This window comes from Kogia breviceps, chromosome 5, assembly GCF_026419965.1.
Source record: "Kogia breviceps isolate mKogBre1 chromosome 5, mKogBre1 haplotype 1, whole genome shotgun sequence".
Classification (NCBI taxonomy): Eukaryota; Metazoa; Chordata; class Mammalia; order Artiodactyla; family Physeteridae; genus Kogia; species Kogia breviceps.
The window spans coordinates 101,424,212-101,432,118 of record NC_081314.1 but is presented as its reverse complement, the minus strand read 5'-3'; positions in this window follow the sequence as shown (position 1 = coordinate 101,432,118).

Here is a 7,907-nt window from a genome sequence, read left to right as displayed (position 1 = left end):
AAACTATGAATTTACCCATGTAACCATGACTGAAAATAAAACAAAGTTTCTAAGTATTTATGGAATATATAATCTACTATATCCTGACTTTAAGGAAAAGAGATCAAAACAAGCAGCAGGACACTTACATCAAGTACTGCAAAGAAAGTAATATGGAAAGGAAGTAAGTACTAATTAGATGATAAAATACTTGCAAATCATTAAAGCAAATCTAACTGAAGATGCAGTTGAGAATGAAAAGGTGTACATGTAGGGAGGGGGGTATATAGAAACACTGTACTTTTCCACTTAGTTTTGCGATTAACCTAAAACTGCTCTTTAAAAAAATAAAATTTTCTTTAAAAAAAAAAACAAGATGTGAGCAGTGGTTTGACTCAGATTCACAAGGTATGTCTCTTAACCATAAATATAAATAATACTGAGTTGGCTATAAAACCCCCCAGATATTTTAACAACACCATTGTAATGCTGTGTGTGAATATTAATTTAATCTGTGTATAGATAGTTACATACATAACCATACCAGCAAGTTTCCCAAAACAGGATTTAAGTGTACTTATATTCTCAAAGAGCCACTTTGAGATGAAAATGTCCCTTTCCCAGCTAATTTTAAACAGGTGTTTCTTCTCATTCTATCTCATTTGAATTCTACAGTGGGCACTGACTATGAGATGATCCAAGGAAGAAAACTGGGAATCTTAAGTATGAATTTTACTACAGTCCTTGCTTTCTCCAGTAGAGGAACTTAAGAAGCAGCTGCTAATTTATTTTATTTTATTATTCTTTATTTTGGGGGCTGCATCAGGTCTTAGTTGCGGCATACAGGATCTCCATTAAGGCATTCAGGATCTTTTTTTTCGTTGTCAGTACTCAGGCTTCTCTCTAGTTGTGGCGCGTGGGCTCTGTAGTTTGCGGCACACAGGCTCTCTCATTGAGGTGCAGGAGCTCAGTAGTTGTGTCGTGCACGGGCTTAGTTGCCCCTCAGCATGTGGGATCTTAGTTCCCTGACCAAGGATCGAACCCACGTCCCTTGCACTGGAAGGCGGATTCTTTACCACTGGACCACCAGGGAAGTCCACTGTGCTAACCCTTAATATAAGGGCTGCTGGTAGTGCCACCATGCTGAAATGGAGAAAGATTTTGATAACAGTGATCTCTTTTCACATACAGAGTTAGTTACTTTCATTCCTATTGTGATTTCCTTGCTATGGACATAGAGCCATTAGAAAACTCGGAAGCTTCAAGATTAAGAGCAATTTCAGATATTAATCTGGAAGTAATGTGTGTAAGACAGAAAGGAAAACAGGGCCGGCATGGGAGCTAGGAAACCAAGATAATGGTAATACACTACATGCATGAATTTATAAAATCTTATAGTAATATGTTAACATTAATTAGTGGTAATGTAATAGAAGTAACAGATCAGAGACATTGCTAAGGAATTCAGTGGTTGAATCAATGATAGAAGAAATGGAACCATCCAGATAACTAGAGTTCTGGACCTAGGTACCTAGGAGAATGGTAGGTGTTAAAGAGGAAAAATATTGACAAGTATTTACAGGATAACTTTGAAAGTTTAAGAAAAACCTCCAGCCAGAATTTAGGAAAGCAGATGATGACAGAAAATCCACAGAGGGTTTTCAAGGGGAAATGGGGTCAACATGAGGCCTAATTGTATTGGGTACCATTGGTGTGGGAGTTGATAAATTTGCCTCTTTTGTCTGTTTTCACATCTGTTGAAAAGGTTGATATGTATCTGAACTTACACGGCCTACAGCTCATGAAGTGGATGCCTGTGAAGTAGAAGACACTGTGCCAGGAACTTTAATGTGATGTCTAGGCTAACTACTAAAATAATAGTTCAAAGAATATATAACTCACAAGCTAATGGGAGGAGGGGAATGGAGTGTTTTAAAAAGGCAGAAAAGTAGGGACTTCCCTGGTGGTCCAGTGGGTAAGACTCCACACTCCCAATGCAAGTGGGCCCGGGTTCGATCCCTGGTCTGGGAACTAGATCCCACATGCATGCCTCAACTAAGAAGGCTGCATTCCACAACTAAAGATCCCACATGCCACAACTAAGACCTGGCGCAGCCAAAATAAATAAATAAACACTTAAAAAAACAAGTAAAAATAAAACATAAAAAGGCAGAAAAGGAAAAGAAATGTAGAACAGGCAGGACTGAAAACAAAGCAAACTAAAATGGCAGATTTATATGCAAATATGTCAGTAATTATGTCATGTTTTATAACTGGACTAAATATTCCCATGGAAAAACAAAGATTGGTGGCCTGGACCTTTTTTTAATTAAAGACAACCATAGGGAATTCCCTGGTGTTCCAGTGGTTAGGACTCCATGCTTCCACTGCAGGTGGCAAGGGTCCTATCCCTGGTCAGGGAGCTAAGATCCTGCATGCTGCATGGAGTGACCAAAAAAAAAAAAAAAACAAGACAACCATATACTGTTTACAAGAGACGTACCTTAAGTATGAGGATATGAACAGGTTGACAGCAATAGGATGGTAAAATGTACCACATGAATACAAAAAAAACTGATGTCACTCTTTTAATTTCAGTCAAAATAGACTTAAATCCAGGAGCATTACCAGAGGCACTTTACTTTATCCTTTCATAATGATAAAAGGTTCAACTCACCAGGAAAGCAATTCTATATGATATGCAACTAATAATAGCTTCAAGCTGTATAAAGCAAAAATTGCCAGAATTAAAAGCAGAAGAAATAGCAAATCCACATTCATACAGGGATATTTATTTATTTATTTATTTTTGGCTGCTTTAGGTCTTGATTGCTGCGTGCAGGCTTTCTCTAGTTGCAGCGAGTGGGGGCTACTATTTATTATGGTGCACAGGTTTCTCATTGCTGTGGCTTCTCTTATTGCAGAGCACAGGCTCTAGGCATGTGGGCTTTAGTAGTTGTGGCACGTAGGCTCAGTAGTTGTGGCTTGTGGGCTCTAGAGCGCAGACTCAGTCATGTGGTACACGGGCTTAGCTGCTCCGTGACATGTGGGATCTTCCCGGACCAGGGCTCGAACCCGTGTCCCCTGCATTGAAGGGTAGATTCTTAACCACTGTGCCACCAGGGAAGTCCCCATCCATTTACTTTTAATCTAGTTGTATCTCTGAATCTAAAATGTGTCTCCTGTAGACAGCATACAATTGGATCATGGTTTTATTTTTTTTTAATCCTGTCTGACAACCTCTGCCTTTTGACTGGATTGTTGAGTCTATTTGCATTTAATGTTTTATTGATGTAGTTGTATTTTTGTATGCCTTTTTATTTTTTTCCTTTTATATATATATATATATATTTATTTATTTTTGGCTGCGTTGGTTCTTCGCTGCTGTACGTGGGCTTTCTCTAGTTGCAGTGAGTGGTGGCTGCTCTACATTGTGGTGCACAGGCTGCTCATTGCGGTGGCTTCTCTCGTTGTGGAGCACGGGCTCTACGCGCGTGGGCTTCAGTAGTTGTGGCTCACAGGCTCTAGAGCGCAGGCTCAGTAGTTGTGGCACATGGGCTTAGTTGCTCCGCGGCATGTGGGATCTTCCTGGACCAGGGCTCGAACCCGTGTCCCCTGCATTGGCAGGCGGATTCTTAACCACTGCACCACCAGAGAAGACCCTTACTTTTGTTTTCTATGTGTCGGGGTTTTTGTTTGTTTGTTCCTCTATTCCTTCCTTACTGCTTTCTTTTGTATTGAGTGAATATTTTCTAATGTAGCATTTTAATTTCTTTAATGATTTTTTGTTTTTAGTGATTGCTCTAGGGTTTATCATATGCACTTTAACTTATCAGAATGAGCTTCAGATTTATACTGGCTTAGTTTGTTATATATAGAAAGGTTAATCCTATATAGCTCTACTCTGTTCCCTTGCCCCCCTTTCTGTAGTCCTGTTACACCTGTTACATCTATTAATGTTACAACCCTGGCAATACATTATTATAATTATTACTTTACCATCTACAGCCACTTCCTTATCCAATACCTTTTTGCTCTTACCTCCTTTGTGTTGTTATTGGCATATATTTTACACATATATTACATTTCTATACGTTATTGGCTCAGTAATACATTCTACACGTTACTTTATACAACTGCTTATTAAATCAATTAAGGGAATAAAGGAAAATAATTGTGCATACAACCTGCTATAATTTCAGAACTACTAGACTTCCCTGGTGGCACAGTGGTTAAGAATCCACCTGCCAATGCAGGGGACACAGGTTCGAGCTCTGGTCCGGGAAGATCCCACATGCCGCGGAGCAACTAAGCCCGTGTGCCACAACTACTGAGCCTGCGTGCCTAGAGCCCATGCTCTGCAAGAAGAGTAGCCACCACAATGAGAAGCCCACACACTGCAACAAAGATCCAATGCAGCCAAAAATAAATAAATTTTTTTAAAATTTCATAACTACCTTTACTGGTGCTGTTTGTTCTTTTATGTGAATCTGAATTACCATCTGAGTTCATTTGCTTTTGGCCTGAAGAATTTCCTGTAAGTATTTCTTATAAAGTCAGGTCTGTTAGCAACAAATTCTCTGAGTTTTTGTTTATCTGGTAAAGTATTTAACCTCACTTTGGAAACATAGCTTCTCTGGATGTAAGGTTCTTGGTATATACAGTTTATTTCTTTGAGTACTTTGAATAAGTTATCTCACTGCTTCTGTCCTCCATTGTTCTGCTGAGATGTCATCTGTTATTGGCGTGCCTTTGTAAGTGACAAGTTGTTTTTCTCTTCCTGTGGCCTCTCCCGTTGCGGAGCACAGGCTCCGGACGCGCAGGCTCAGCGGCCATGGCTCACGGGTCCAGCCGCTCCGCGGCATGTGGGATCTTCCCGGACCGGGGCACAAACCCGTGTCCCCTGCATCAGCAGGCGGACTCTTAACCACTGCGCCACCAGGGAAGCCCTTCTCCCTGTCTTTGACTTTCAGCATTTTTAGTATGATGAGTCTGTTTGTGGATCTCTTTATGTTTATTCTTTTTTTTTTGGCTGCGCTGCACAGCCTGGGAGATTAGTTCCCCAACTAGTGATTGAACCCGAGCCCCCTGCAGTGGAAGCGTGGAGTCCTAACCACTGGACTGCAAGAGAAGTCTCCTCTTTCTGTTTATTCTGATTTGAGTTCATTAAGCTTCCTGGATGTGTAAGTTATTATTTTTCAATAAATGTTGGAAGTTTTCAATTATTATTTGTTCAAATAAATTTACTTTTCTGCTTCTTTCTCTCTCTTCTCTCCTTCTGGTACTCCTATTATGTATACATTAGTACATTTTATTATGTCCCACATTTCTCTGAGGCTCTTCATTTTCTTCATTCTTTTTCCTCTCTGTTTTTTGGTTTGCATGACCTCTGTCCATCTATCTTGAAGTTCCTTTGTTTTAGTTATTTTACTTTTCAACTCATTTTATTTGGTTCTTTTCTCCCTTTTTCTTTATTCTCTATTTGATGTGATATATGTACACCTTCCTTTGCTTGTTTAGTCACTGTTGCTATGGACTGAATGTCTGTGTCCCCGCTACCCCCACCCTGACCCAAATTCATATGTTGAATCCCTAACTCCCAGTGTGCCTGTAGTTGGAGATGGGGCCTCAAAGGAGCTAACTACAGTTAAATGAGATCATAAGGGTGAGGTCCTGATCAGATAAAATAACTGTCCTCATAAGATGAGATACCAGAATGTTCTCTCTATCACAGGCGCAGGGCTTCCCTGGTGGTGCAGTGGTTAAGACTCTGTGCTCCCAATGCTAGGGGGATCGGGTTCGATCCCTGGTCAGGGAACTAGATCCCACATGCATGCCACAACTAAGGAGCCAACCGGCCGCAACCAGGACCCGGTGCAACCAAATATAAATAAATAAATATTTTTTTTAAATACCACAGACACTTTTTAAAAAATTTACTTTATTGAAGTATAGTTGATTTACAATGCTGTATTCATTTCTACTGTACAACAAAATGATTCAGTTATACATACATATATATTCTTTTTCATATTCTTTTCCATTATGGTTTATTACAAGATATTGGATATAGTTCCCTGTGCTATACAGTAGAACTTTGTTTATCCATCCTATATATACTATCCCTAACTACCACTCTCCCTCCTCTACCTCTCCTACCCCTTGGCAACCACAAGTCTGTTCTCTATGTCTGAGTCTTTTTCTGTTTCGTAGATAAGTTCATTTGTGTCATATTTTAGATTCCACATATAAGTGATATCATATGCAAATACCACAGACTCTTGCCTTTCTTAATGAATTCTCATAGATTCTTCTTGAATAGATGTTCCTCATTTGCTGTTTGCACTTAGGACTATTTCCAGACCCCTTAAATGGTTGTTTTTGTTTTCACAATTTTACAGTTTCGTTGGGAAACATATCAGCAGAGTGCCTCATCTGTCGTACCAGAAGTCTATCCTCCAACTCATTTAAAAGATAATTTTATCTTGAAACAATCTCAAGCTTACAGAAAAATTACAAGTAGAATAATTTTTGAGACATTTGAGAGTAACTTGTCAACCTGACGCCACATCACATCTGAATTAAGTATTCTTATAAATAGGTGCATTCTTTTACATAACTGCATACAGTCAGGAAATTAACATTGATAGGATACCACCGTCTACCGCTTTCAAGTTTCACCAATTGCCTTACAGCAAAATAATCTGGTTCAGAATCGTGTACTGCATTGTTGTCATGTTTGGTTAGTCACCTTTAGTCTGCTACAGTTCTTCAGTGTGTGTGTGTGTGTGTGTGTGTGTGTGTGTGTGACCTTGACACTTTTGAATATCACAGGCCAGTTACTTGGTAGAATATCCCTCAATTTGGGATTGTCTAATGCTTCCTCATGATTAAAGTTATGCATTTTTGACAGAAATATCACATGATGTTATAGTCTTCTAATTGCATTCTATATAAGTGGTACACAATTTTGATTTATCCTATTACTGACCATGATCATTTTGATTACCTGATTAAGGTGTCTGTCAGACTTCTCCCCCATGAAGTTTCTCTTTTCTCCTTTGTAATATTTTTTAATAAGCTAATGTATTTTATTTAGACCTCCAAATAGCTTTTTTAAAAAGAATTATTGAGGTATAATTTACATAAAACTCACCCATTTTAAGTGTACATTTCTTTTTTTTTCACAACTCACTCACACACGAGGTATTACAAGAGATAAACTGACACCAAGCATTGTAAATGGATGACCACAACAAAAGCAACAATGGTTGCAATTACCAAACACCAAATACACTCATACTATGTCATAATATTGACATTCAGTCCAGTAATCCTCCATTGTAACAGCTCCTTCTCCTTTGTAATATTGATAAGTATTTTGTGGGGAGAACTATGGAAATGTCCTGCTCCTCTTCAACTTTACAATTTATTCTTTTTAAAAAAATATTTGTTTAAAACACATGAAAGAATGCTCAACATCATTAATCATTAGAGAAATACAAATCAAAACTACAATGAGATATCATCTCACAGCGGTCAGAATGGCCATCATCAAAAACTCTAGAAACAATAAATGCTGGAGAGGGTGTGGAGAAAAGGGAACCCTCTTGCACTGCTGGTGGGAATGTCAATTGATACAGCCACTATGGAGAACAGTAGGGAGGGTTTCCTTAAAAAACTACAAATAGAACTACCATATGACCCAGCAATCCCACTACTGGGCATATACCCTGAGAAAACCATAATTCAAGAAGAGTCATGTACCAAAATGATCATTGCAGCTCTATTTACAATAGCCAGGACATGGAAGCAACCTAAGTGTCCATCAACAGATGAATGGATAAAGAAGATGTGGCACATATATACAATGGAATATTACTCAGCCATAAAAAGAAATGACACTGAGTTATTTGTAGTGAGGTGGA